General features: G+C 31.6%; 1 protein-coding gene and 1 long non-coding RNA gene across 15 annotated transcripts in view; both read left to right on the top strand.

Annotated features, from left to right (window-relative positions):
- LOC139513412 (A-kinase anchor protein 9-like) overlaps positions 1 to 13,766 on the top strand; it is a 135,579-nt gene that overhangs the window by 31,180 nt on the left and 90,633 nt on the right. The window lies entirely within an intron of this gene.
- On the top strand, positions 1,381 to 2,173 carry LOC139513414 (uncharacterized). The gene is made up of 2 exons (XR_011662442.1): positions 1,381 to 1,483; positions 2,020 to 2,173. It is a non-coding gene; the product is annotated as an uncharacterized lncRNA (long non-coding RNA).

Genomic DNA, 13,766 nt, shown 5'->3' with positions numbered 1-13,766 from the left:
ATTAAAACTAAAGTCGTCTACTGTATGTGTTTAAAAGAATGCTAAAAATATACTATGATTCGTTTTTTGTTGCAGACTCTACATCCACTGTCAAGTAAAGCCCTGTTTAATGCTCCTTTCTGGCATAGATAATAAACGAATATTCAAGTTCATAAATTCTATTCTTCAAAAACACATCTACATGGAATGGTAACAATAAATCAAGAGAACAAATCAACTAACATATCATACAAATACGGAATGCAATCCGCAATACGAAAAACCCCATAACTGGTTAAGGCGAGATAACTCTCTTAAAAGGATGTTATCTTTACCAAACGTCTTGACCATACCAAACTGACATATAACACCTGTTCATTGATAATTTGTATTATTCTATGTATTTTTTGTGATTTTGTCCCATGTACATTTTACTTCATAACTCTTTATTAACATACTGTTTGTAGATTTTTTTTACTGATATGTAATAATACGTATCAGTATTACCACCGTAGGTATAGTGTCCGGTTGAGATCGGGTTTTTTCGAGAGCGTCCAGTTTTTTTCGAGAGATTATGACTAAAAATGTAAACAAACAGACATGTTTTCCTGTAACACGTAAAATAAATGCTTAAACTAAATTTACAAGATCAAACAAATTAAGTAAGTATTTGTGATGAAAGGATGTTGCCAACCATACATACTTTGCAGTTAAAAAAGTTTGATTTGGCCTAATAATGCTTTTATGCCAAAATATAGAAAAAAGCAATTTCTATACACATACCAATGCAAATTTCAAAGAGCATGCACACATGATGTCTTTATATCCTTACATTTACATATGCTATAACAAAAGTTTTAGTTATTGTAATTAAAAGGCAATTTTAAGGGTATATTCATTTCCATCTGTTCAAGTTTTTTCGAGAGCAGTTCGGGTTTTTTCGAGAACAGTTCAGGTTTTTTCGAGAGATAAACCAATTTCTTACGGTTTAAAATGTGCTATTTAAGTACATTTGAGTTTAAAAACGAATGAAAAGTCATCGGTTCTTTCAAAGTTTATAACTAATGCATTACAGCAGTTTGATAATGTTGCATAAGCACATACATTTCATAAAAAAAAACATAATTTATTTCTATATATTGTTGTATTGCATTATGAATTGCATGGACACCGGTATGCTTTATACCTATATTATTTGGATTAATCAAATCTACCTATGTCTATAGAAAAAAATGTTCACATCATGCATGATCACTGTATTCAAAGGACACTGGTTAACGTATGGTTAGATCAATCAAACATATTGCCATCCATGTTATTGAAATGACGGAACTAAGCTAGTGTACTGACTCGTCCGTAATTATTTCATGATGTTTCCGAAAGTTGACTTACATTTACTATCTTCTTTGTTACTTTCCCCTCTTTTGTAATTTCCCCTTATTTACATGCTCACGTTGATGATTCAGCATCATTTATTGATATATCTGCCAGATTCCGGCACAGTGTACGTTTATAGCATATTGACAATTTGAAGAACTGTTTATTGTAAACATATATAACATGTATTGTGTTTTGATGACGTATAAAACGTTGGATAAATGACAATGATGACAAATATGCCACTTCACCAGATTATTTGTTTTATTGTTTCACAACCGTTTGTTATTACTTGTAAACACACAGATACAACATTTACACTATAAAAATGTTCTATAAACATTCAAATACCCTTTTTGGTAATTTTTGTATGATTCATAGCACCCCCCTCATTTCGTTATTTTTAAAGTATGGAAAGCAATTCGTGTCATAATTTGCATACATAATGTTTGATACTTGTCGAGTTTTCAACACATTAAAAGCTGAACACACCAGTTTTGACTCACAGTTATGTTACAAACTTGATATATTGTAAATACTTGTATTTTTTATGTGAATGTATGGAACACAATTAGTGTCATAAGCCAACTTTGTATTTTTGTATGTTTTGGCAAATCTTTTTGATTGATAGGTTTTATATTGAGTTTTTATTTGTTCTTTCAGCTTTTTACCGTTTGATGTTCACGTTCAGTTTGGAGTTATACTTACCTGTCATCATTTGTAATCATTCATTGAACACCAGCATACCTTTGTTATTCATGCTACATTGTGTTAATAGAGTGGATTATATGACAATAAATAAAACGGTTATCTTTAATGAAGTCCATTATTTAATGCCCGCAAAGAATAGATGGGAGTCATTACAGCTAGCATGCTGATGTCCAGATAAACATATTGCATAGATCCAAATATACGTATATCGATATGGAATTTATGTGATTTAAAAAATCTACATTTTAGAGTGCCATGGATTTTAAGCTGAAACTATTCGTAATTTGAACAATCGTTTTGTGGGCACGGTCAAATTTGATTGATATTTAAGTACGCATTGCTTTTGCGCCAATTCTTAAAAGTTGTAGTTTTTCATTTGCGCCAAAAAATAAATATTGCTTCTGCGCCATTGTGCAGGTAAACTAATTAAAAAGTGAAAATATAGAAAATTTAAACAATATCTACGGACACACCAGCTGTCATCAGGAGATAGGAGAAAAAAAACCAGATTCAGTGGCGGATCCAGGGGGGGGTGGGGGTTCCGGGGGGGTGCACCCCCCCTTTATTTTTGCCGATCAATGCATTTGTATCGGGACATATGTTTTGCACCCCCCCTTTGCCCTGGGTTACCTGGGTTAGCACCCCCTCTTTCGAAAATTCCTGCATCCGCCCCTGCAGATTAAATACGGAATGCACCTCTAGAACCGAAATTTCCCGCTGATATTATAGTAAGACCTTTGCCTATAGGTTTTGTAACAGAACAGACTTTTAGTTTTTATAAATACTTTGATTAACAGCAGTTATTATTGTGGTTTTATGACTTTTAAGGAGTTACCATTTTTTATAGTGCTTTGATAAATCCGAAAATGTTTTAACAATTTGCAAACATTTTTTTATTATAGTGTAAACCAGTGTTTAGTGCTCATATTTTTATGAAGATATATTTTAAACATATGTTTTAATATTTATGAGACCTTGTTTCTAATATAAAATTGAGAATGGAAATGGGGATCACTGTTTCTTATCATCTTCGGAAGGCCCCTTTTTTAATTTATAATTACCAATGGAAGTAGAAAGACCTTTTGTCTAACCTGTCTTTGTGTTATTTTTTATACGTCCGTCAATTTTGACGGGACGTATTATGGTATACAAATGTCCAGTGTCCGTCCGTCCGTCCGTCTGTCCGTCTGTCTGGTGTAAACATGTCGCACCGTAACTTGAGAACGACTTATCCAAATTTTTTGAAACTTAACATAGTTGTTTCTTATGATGGTCAAATGATCTGTATACTTTTTTGTGAAAATAAGATTACAACTTTTTGAGTAATGGCACTTTGTAACTAAAACAGGGGTGTGTTTTTTTCACATGTCGCACCGTATCTCAAAAACGATTCTTGATTATGGCTTAAAACTTCAAAGGCTTCTTAGTTATATTAATCTTAATATATCTGTATACTTTTTGGTGATGATTCAAAATGTCATTTTTGAGTTATTGAGTATTTTGTAAAAAAAAAAAGGGGGGTTTACATGTCGCACCATATCTCAAAAACGATTTATGATTATTGCTTAAAACTTTACACACTTCTTTGTTATATTAATCTAAAGATCTGTATACTTTTTGGTGATGATTCATTTTTATATTTTCGAGTTATTGAGATTTTGTAAAAAAAGAGGTTTTTTTTCACATGTTGCGCTGTATCTCTATTGCTTAAAACTTAACAGGCTAATGTTGCGTCGGGTTTCCAAATACATCTTGTACAATCTTCCTATTGAGCGGGAATAAGGAATGAGTCAGGATATACTAAGCATGACATCCTGTACAACCCTGTGTTATTCAAAAAAGATTTATGTTTTTTCACAAGACGACGGGCGTATCATGCGCTCATGGCGCAGCTGTTTATTTAAATATTGATCCAGTCGAAATGCTATCTAAAACACTTACCACTCATTCAAAAAAGAAGGGTCTGACTTGTTTTTATCATACTGCTTTTATTACATTAAAGATGTCTGTTTCCGTTTTTTCCGTTAAATACCAATTCCTCAGAGCAATTGGTACTTTGCGGAACGGAACGGAAAAATAAATTAAAAAGTTTAAATCAGATTCAACTTGATCACTGTCTCTAATCATCGTCGGAACGGGCTGTTGAAGGCCTCTTTTTTAAAATATAATTACCGATGGAAGGAGAAAGACTTTTTGTGTAACCTGCCTTTGTGTTAAATTTTGTATTATTGATCAAGTCGAAAATGCTATCTAAAACACATACCACTCATGCAAAAAGAGGTGTCAGACAATTTTTGTTATCATACTGCTTTAATTACATTAAAGATGTCTGTTTCCGTTTTTTCCGTTAAATACCAATTCCTCAGAGCAATTGGTACTTTGCGGAACGGAACGGAACGGAAAAATAAATTAAAAAGTTTAAATCAGATTCAACTTGATCACTGTCTCTAATCATCGTCGGAACGGGCTGTTGAAGGCCTCTTTTTTAAAATATAATTACCGATGGAAGGAGAAAGACTTTTTGTGTAACCTGCCTCTGTGTTAAATTTTTTATTATTGATCAAGTCGAAAATGCTATCTAAAACACATACCACTCATGCAAAAAGAGTGTCAGACAATTTTTGTTATCATACTGCTTTTATTACATTAAAGATGTCTGTTTCCGTTTTTTCCGTTAAATACCAATTCCTCAGAGCAATTGGTACTTTGCGGAACGGAACGGAACGGAAAAATAAATTAAAAAGTTTAAATCAGATTCAACTTGATCACTGTCTCTAATCATCGTCGGAACGGGCTGTTGAAGGCCTCTTTTTTAAAATATAATTACCGATGGAAGGAGAAAGACTTTTTGTGTAACCTGCCTTTGTGTTAAATTTTGTATTATTGATCAAGTCGAAAATGCTATCTAAAACACATACCACTCATGCAAAAAGAGTGTCAGACAATTTTTGTTATCATACTGCTTTTATTACATTAAAGATGTCTGTTTCCGTTTTTTCCGTTAAATACCAATTCCTCAGAGCAATTGGTACTTTGCGGAACGGAACGGAACGGAACGGAAAAATAAATTAAAAGATTTAATAAAGATTCAACTTGATCACTGTCTCTAATCAAGGACGACGTGAGGTCAGTCTAGATATAATAATGCATGACTTGCAAATGCGTTAATTTCATGATAATTTATCAGGACAATCCGACATATTCATCTACAGAGTATTTCCCGATGTTATACATTATTACACATTTCACCTGTGAAGATGAGATTTAGTATACATTTGTGTTATTTGTATATGGAAAACCGTAAAACACAGAAATTTTAAAGTTTGTTTTGTTTTAAAGATTTTTCGAAATTTTGATAAATGCCCCCTTTGGATACCTTAAATGAAATTCTTTTCCGTTCCGTTCCGTTCCGTTCCGTTCCGTAAAGTACCAATAGCCGATTCTTCAACTGTCTTATATTAAAAAAATCTCTTATGCTCTAAATGTTCATAAATGTAATAAATATATAGTGATATGAAGGGTTAGTGTTTGAGTTGATGTTTTAATTGGTTAGTGTTAAACACTTTTAAGTTGAGGATATTTAGTTAGCTTCTGAATTGAGGATATTTTGATAATGTCTGAGTTGCGGATATCTTACATTTAAACTGTTTATAATATCTGTGTGCCATATAAATGCCTCTCATCTGTTCTCAAGTTGCACAATCTGTTTTTGTTTTGTATTTACTTCTAACAAACATTGATTGATGAAATATTTAAACTATTACCACCATGCTGTTCAAATCTTTGACATTTATTTGATATTACTGGTAAATAAGCTTCCATTAACAGAATACCTGTTTTGTTTTCCACTGATTGAATGATGTCAGTTTTGTCTGGGAAAATCAGATACATGCTATAAGGAAGAAGCCAAAAAGGACATGTACACTACAGGGAGATAACTCTTTAAAATCAGCTTAACGTTTTAATAGCGTTCTACTGTTAAGGAGATATGAAGCTTCTCAATGATTAGAATAAGTGTTTGTCAAACTGCTTTATTTCCAATGATATTTTTCTGATAAAATATGTGGTTCAAGTTTTATTAAAATCTTCATTTTTTTGTCAAATGGTCAAAGATGATATTTTGTCAAAATTTTATGAAAATTAAACGTGACAAATTAATTTTTGTCAAAGTGTTTGGTACCACCTTAAATTAGGATGAGTTATTATCTGTCCCTGTATGATATGCCCTCACGACCCTACATCTTAATGGGATAAATACATAAGTGTATATATACATTCTGAAAAAGCTACAAAACAAACAAAAAACTTGTACAAAATATAAAACCAAGAAAACCATAAGAATTATAGTATAATAGAGGTCACAATAAGGTTTTTATGGTCAGGGTAGAAATTATAAACATGAACATTATATAGTCCAGGGTTAGTGGTAACAATTTGACTGTCATCTGTTAACTAATATGAAAGTCATTATGAAGGTATAAAGTTGATTATAAGAGGGATTAAGTATTTGGATAGGCTTTTTAGTATTTTATTAACATATTATATAAATGGCTTTGTTTATATACATAACTAGTCTAGGATTTTGATGTATTTTAATTGATGCAATTCTACAAAATATGCAGAGCAGTTGTTATGTTTTATGATAATGTGATATATATTTATTTTTTTAATTAAAACTTTTTAAACAACTATATGTCTTACATAATTTTGCATTAAATCCATCATCATTTATCATTTTCATTATTAGACATTTTCATTTTACATTTAGGTCAGCATTTTTATACCTAACAGAAAACATAATGCATTTATATGTATCAACTATCAAAAATACAAATGATATTGCTTTATTTAGATTTTACACTGTTATCTTGTGATTTGATAATGATCAGATCAATCTATCTTGCATAAACCTTTTGATAGTGATGACTATATTTATCCACCTTCAGATATGCATTTCCTCAAGATTATGTTATAACAAAAACAAAATTGAAAAGTGTCTGAGAAGGCTAGGTCATACAGGCTTGGTCTTTTACATTTTCTTCTGATTTTGCTATAAATAAGTATGAAAAGAAAAAAAAGCAGTTATAAATATCAAGATCATACATAGGGTGAAATAATGATTTTTTTAGCCATTTCATTATCATAAAACTTTACAATTCTAATTGAGGGTTATTAAAAGCTGCATCAGAAAGTTGTTGCTTTTCTAGTTTCTGTTTTCCTGAGAATTCTTTGGGTTTAATGTGATACAATGTACAGATATGCGAATGGATAGAATGTTCCAGTTTCCTTAAGTTTATATGTAGTTATTTTCAAGATATATTTAAGATTGACACATGTTCATTGTACTTTGACCTTATTTTCATTGTTCAACAATCATTAAGAATTTTTCTAAGATAGAGAAAGCACAGTTTGCCATTCATTTGACAGCTCTTTCCTTGTTTTATGGTTATGTTTGATCATCAGTTGAAATAAGATATATATATGTTCTCAATACAATATTTGTCAGGTATAAATATGAATATGAAATGATGTAGGTTATAAGTCAATGAGACAGCAACCCAATGACAAATATACTATAAATATTATTATAAAGCACAAGCTATCAAGGGATGAAACCCCTGTATACTTCATACCATATACCAAGAGACGTTATGTTGCCATATGTCCATTGCTCTTTGTCCTTAACCTCATCATTAGTTTTCTTGTCATATGAATTTCTCACTTATTATGACTAATAGGCTAATTATATTGGGATCCTTACAATGAAATGTTTTTGTGGTCAAGTATATATCTTGGATTCTATCAAAGTAGTTTAAATATATTTGGTGTATGGAATGATTGTAAGGTGTTAATGTCTGTCTGACAAGTTTCATCTGACCTTGACCTCATTTTCATGGTTTATTGGTCAATGTTTTCATGGATAAGTCCTTTTCTCCGATACTACTATTAATAGGTTAACTATATTTGGTGTGCATGCCTGTATGCTAGGTTCATCTGACCTTGTCCTCATTTTCATGGTTCAAAAGTCAGCTTTACGTTTTCCTGATGCTACATGTATAATCAAGGAGTTAACTATAAAATGAAGTGAAGAGAAGGATTTTGAATGTCTGTCTAACCTCATTTTCACGGTTCATCAGTGAGTTAAGAAAAAGTTTATTTTTATACGACCGCAAAATTTGAAAAATTTTTCGTCGTATATTGCTATCACGTTGGCGTCGGCGTCGTCGTCGTCATCGTCCGAATACTTTTAGTTTTCGCACTCTAACTTTAGTAAAAGTGAATGGAAATCTATGAAATTTTAACACAAGGTTTATGACCACAAAAAGAAGGTTGGTATTAATTTTGGGAGTTTTGGTCCCAACATTTTAGGAATTAGGGGCCAAAAAGGGCCCAAATATGCATTTTCTTGGTTTTCGCACTATAACTTTAGTTTAAGTTAATAGAAATCTATGAAATTTTGACACAAGGTTTATGACCACAAAAGAACGGTTGGGATTGAATTTGGGAGTTTTGGTTTCAACAGTTTAGGAATTAGGGGCCAAAAAAGGGCCCAAATAAGCATTATTCTTGGTTTTCGCACAATAACTTTAGTATAAGTAAATAGAAATCTATGAAATTTAAACACAAGGTTTATGACCATAAAAGGAAGGTTGGTATTGATTTTGGGAGTTTTGGTCCCAACAGAATAAGGGACCCAAAGGGTCCAAAATTAAACTTTGTTTGATTTCATCAAAATTGAATAATTGGGGTTCTTTGATATGCCGAATCTAACTGTCATGACTGTGTATGTAGATTCTTAACTTTAAGTCCCGTTTGCAAATTGGTCTACATTAAGGTCCAAAGGGTCCAAAATTAAACTTAGTTTGATTTTGACAAAAAATGAATCAGTTAGGTTCTTTGATATGCTGAATCTAAAAATGTACTTAAATTCTTGGTTATTGGCCCAGTTTTCAAGTTGGTCCCAATCGGGGTCCAAAATTAAACTTTTGTTTGATTTCATCAAAAATTGAATAAATGGGGTTCTTTGATATACCAAATCTAACTGTGTATGTAGATTCTTCATTTTTGGTCCTGTTTTCAAATTGGTCTACACTAAAGTCCAAAGGGTCCAAAATTAAACTTAGTCTGATTTTAACAAAAATTGAAATCTTGGGGTTCTTTGATATGCTGAATCCAAAAATGTACTTAGATTTTTTATTATGGGCCCAGTTTTCAAGTTGGTCCAAATCAGGATCTAAAATTATTATATTAAGTATTGTGCAATAGCAAGTCTTTTCAATTGCACAGTATTGCGCCATATCAAGAAATATCTAATTGCACAATATTGTGAAATAGCAAAAAAAAAATTAATTAGAGTTATCTTTCTTTATCCAGAATAGTAAGCAAGAAATATCTAATTGCAAAATATTGTGCAATAGCAAGATTTTTTTTTAATTGGAGTTATCTTTCTTTGTCCAGAATCAACTTAAATCTTTGTTATATACAATATACAATGTATATTCACTTTTTACTACCAACTGATAAATTAAAATAATCTTTACCATTCAGTGATAACAAGCAGTTTTTTTACATCTTAATATTTTATGATGTATTTAAATGAGTAGTTATTGTTGCAAACTCCATTAGAAATTTTAATTGAGATTAGTTTTGGAATAAGGGAAAGGGGGGTGTGATTAAAAAAATTGGGTTCAATTTTTCTCATTTGAAATTTCATAAATAAAAAAGAAAATTTCTTCAAACATTTTTTTGAGAGGATTAATATTCAACAGCATAGTGAATTGCTCTAAGAGAAAACAAAAATTTTAAGTTCATTAGAACACATTCATTCTGTGTCAGAAACCTATGCTGTGTCAACTATTTAATCACAATCCAAATTTAGAGCTGAATCCAGCTTGAATGTTGTGTCCATACTTGCCCCAACCGTTCAGGGTTCAACCTCTGCGGTCGTATAAAGCTACGCCCTGCGGAGCATCTGGTTTGTCTTGTCTGCAACAAAAGTCGCATAATGCGAAACAAAGGGATTACAATTCAGCTGCAGCAGCTGCAGAGTTGGTGTTAATTATTTGTATTAATTTCATAGGTTAGAATATTTGTATTTTGTCCTTGTCAATGACCATAATTTTCATGGTTCAGCTACTGGTGAAATGTGTATTTCTCACCCATAAGCATAGGATAACTATATTTGGTTTATTAGTTCCTTGCAATGTCTACATGTCTGTCATTTGATCTTTAAATGATTTCAGAGGTCATTTGAACATGTTGCTTATAAGCTCAGTTTCTATTCCTATTAGTAGCACCTATCCAGACTATTTCACAGAATTAACATCTTAGTGGTTCTTTGATTTACACTAGGTTTAAGATTACATCAGTATGTCTGTTGGATATATAAACTTTTGCATTACACACAAATTTTCATAATCAATTATGCAAGCCAGACATTTTTGCATGTCCACTCTCGTAATTGTTACAGGGTTCAGTCTGACATTAAATCATAATTCTTTCTTAACTACCTAAGAAAAAATAATAATTACATGTCCTAGTAAAATCAACTTAACTAGTAAAGGACAAGCAGATTAATATTTAAAAGCATTTTGTGTATTAAAAATTAATATTTTCTGGATCAATGGTTAAAGCACCTATATAATGGTTATTTAACAAGTTTACTTATTTTGATTATAAGTGAATTTAAACACATGAATAAGTAAAGTAAATAAACAAAGTTATAGTCCATTTCAAACAAATAAAATTTAAAGTACTGGCAGTAAAGTATTCCCAATTGTGCAGTATTTGGTATTTTTTTATGGAACTTTGTATGAACATTTTATTTAGAATCCTGAATAAACATTGGAAAAATGAATTTTAATTTTTGTGGCATTTATACTTTTAGAGATCCAATCATGGAAAAATATATGAAATATTATAAATTTTATAAATGCTACATATATAATTTTTAGATCACCTGCCCAAATTAAACCAAACTCTGCCTAAATCATCCTTAGGGTATCTAGTTTGAAAAATGAAATTTAAAAAAAACAACCAAGATGGCCAACATGACTAAAAATAGCACATGGGGGAAAAAAAGGGGGAGTGAGGTTTAAAATGCTGTGCAGTTTGGCTTATATCTCTGAACGGAAAGCATTTGGGGCAAATATGACAGGGTGTAAAAATGATCATGGGGTCAAGATCTTTCTACTCTGAAATGCTTTCTATAATGCATCAGACAACCAGTTGTGGGATGCTGCCCCTGAATTGCATGTTAAAGTATTGGTTTGTTATTTGAAATCCAATATTTGCATTATACTATTAAAATTACACTTACAGTAGAGACATCTTTGTGTCAATAAATATTTTAATCCCCCCCCCCCCCCCCCCCCCAATAATGGAGAACTTATACACAATGTGTATTACCAAAAAACAACACAGAACAACTTTGAATATTGGTGGCATCAAGTTAACTCTTCTAGAGTTAGGCCCCTTTACAAATGGAAAAAATGCTATGTTTTTCGTTTCTGTTCTCCAACTTTAGTTTACCTCTATCAAATGTTATTAAACTTATAAACAATGCTTATTACCACAAAATACAGATCAAGTTGAGTTGTGGTGGTGTGACTTTAACCTTTCTAGAGTTATGCCCCTTTACAAAGGAAAATTGTTTAATTTTTCATTTCCATTCCCTTACTTTAGTTTGCCTCAACCCAATATTATAAAACTTGTATTCAATGTTTATTACCACATAATACAGATTAAGTTTGAAATTTGGTGGTGGGACTAGAGTAATGCCCTTCTACAAACAGAAAAATTACTGAACTTTTTGTTTCTGTACTCTTTTAACTTTAGTTTGCCTCAACCAAATGTTATGAAACTTATACAAAATGTTGATTTCTACATAATACAGATCAAGATTTTTGGGTGGTTTGACTTTAACTGTCTTAGAGTTATGCCCTTTACAAATGGAAAAATTGCTGAATAATGGAAAAATTGCTGAATTTTTCGTTTCCTTTCTCTAACTATAGTTTGCCTCCACTAAATGTTATGAAACTTATATACACAATGCTTATTACCACAAAACTCAGACTATGTACAAGTTTGGGTAACATCACTTTTATTTTTTTAGAGTTATGCCTTTTTATAATTTTATATGATGTGCAAGCGGGGGCATCATCTGTGTCCATGGGACACATTCCCCATTTATTTTGTTATACAATGTGACTTGTATCCTCTTTGTTGTTTGATTGATGAATATATCCAAAAACCTCTCCTTTTGATATTTGATAAAGTTACAGTCTTTGTAAGAATCCGTCAATTTATAAAAATTTGAAAAAGTTGCAGGAAAAAACCCACAGACCAAAGCACTGTACTTCAAAGGTACCCTCAACCTGAGTAAGAAATGGTAGGTCTTTTATTTCTGCATATTTGGTAATTTGAGAAATATCCAGATAAATTGTGGTAAAAAAGATAGGAAATGAGTTATCTCCCCTTAACTATTAATGTTTTAGTGCATTTCAACCAAGTTATATATTGTACAGAGGTGGATCCAGGGGGGAGGGCTCTGTGGGTTGGAGCCCCCCCCCTTTTTTTTTGGCCGAACAATGCATTTGAATGGGGACATATAGTTGGAACCCCCCCTTTTTAAAATGGCTGGATCTGCCCCTGTTGTTTTAACAGAAAAGGAATTGAATGTCATTTTAATGCACTATTATACATTGTGAACTTAGATTGATGTACAGCTCAGTAGGTTTTTGTTTGTCATGTTTTCAACACTGCCTGATTCTTAGGCAGATTGATGTAAAGCTCAGTAGGTTTTTGTTTGTCATGTTTTCAACACGGCCTGATTCTTAGGCAGATTGATGTAAAGCTCAGTAGGTTTTTGTTTGTCATGTTTTCAACACTGCCTCATTCTTAGGCAGATTGATGCTCAATTTTAGGCTACAATGCCCCTTTAACTAATCAGGTTAGGTAAGGTTGGACATAGGCAAGCCCTACCAAAATTTTGCCATAAATTGATTAAGGTTGACTGCATTTTTAGTATGAACTGCAATTTCTTGTGAGTTGTGTATGTGACATTAAGCATTATACATAAATTCCCTATAACTAGAAAATCCTACTGCTGTTTTTGAAATTGTGAGAAATACTATTCAATATTGTACATAAATGCAAGCTGTCATTTCAGGGTTATGTAGCCTCTGGTTTTGTGGTAACCATTTATTGGGTAATATAAGGAATAAAAATGTTAAAAGATTATGTACAATTGCCTTGTAGGTTAGTTATATACTATTTAAATGGTACCCTTTAAGGTTGAGTTGGTGTAATTGATTATAAATAATCTTTTAGAATTAATTAAATTCCTGCAATGCTAAACTAGAAAGATTTGAAATCAGATTATGATTTATACAACAGTCAAACCTTAAGATATTGGTGGACTGTATGATTTATACAACAGTCAAACCTTAAAATATTGATGAATACTCATTTTTCCTTTAAGTAGATAATTTGTGCAGAAGTTCTTGTAGATTTTTTTAGAATTACTATATCAGGCTGATTAAAAAGTGCAATTATAGATAAGTCTGTCAACAAAAAGATTGTTAACCTGATGTTTTAATGCTTCATTTCTTATGTCAATATGCTCACATTGAGGAGTATTGAATTTGTTGTCTGAGTTTTGTATATTGTGGAGTTTGGCTATAAAAAAAAGATTTCCA

This window comes from Mytilus edulis, chromosome 2 (assembly GCF_963676685.1).
Source record: "Mytilus edulis chromosome 2, xbMytEdul2.2, whole genome shotgun sequence".
In the NCBI taxonomy this organism is placed as follows: domain Eukaryota; kingdom Metazoa; phylum Mollusca; class Bivalvia; order Mytilida; family Mytilidae; genus Mytilus; species Mytilus edulis.
The sequence above is the reverse complement of the archived record's forward strand: the minus strand, read 5'-3'. Positions and strand labels throughout refer to the sequence as shown.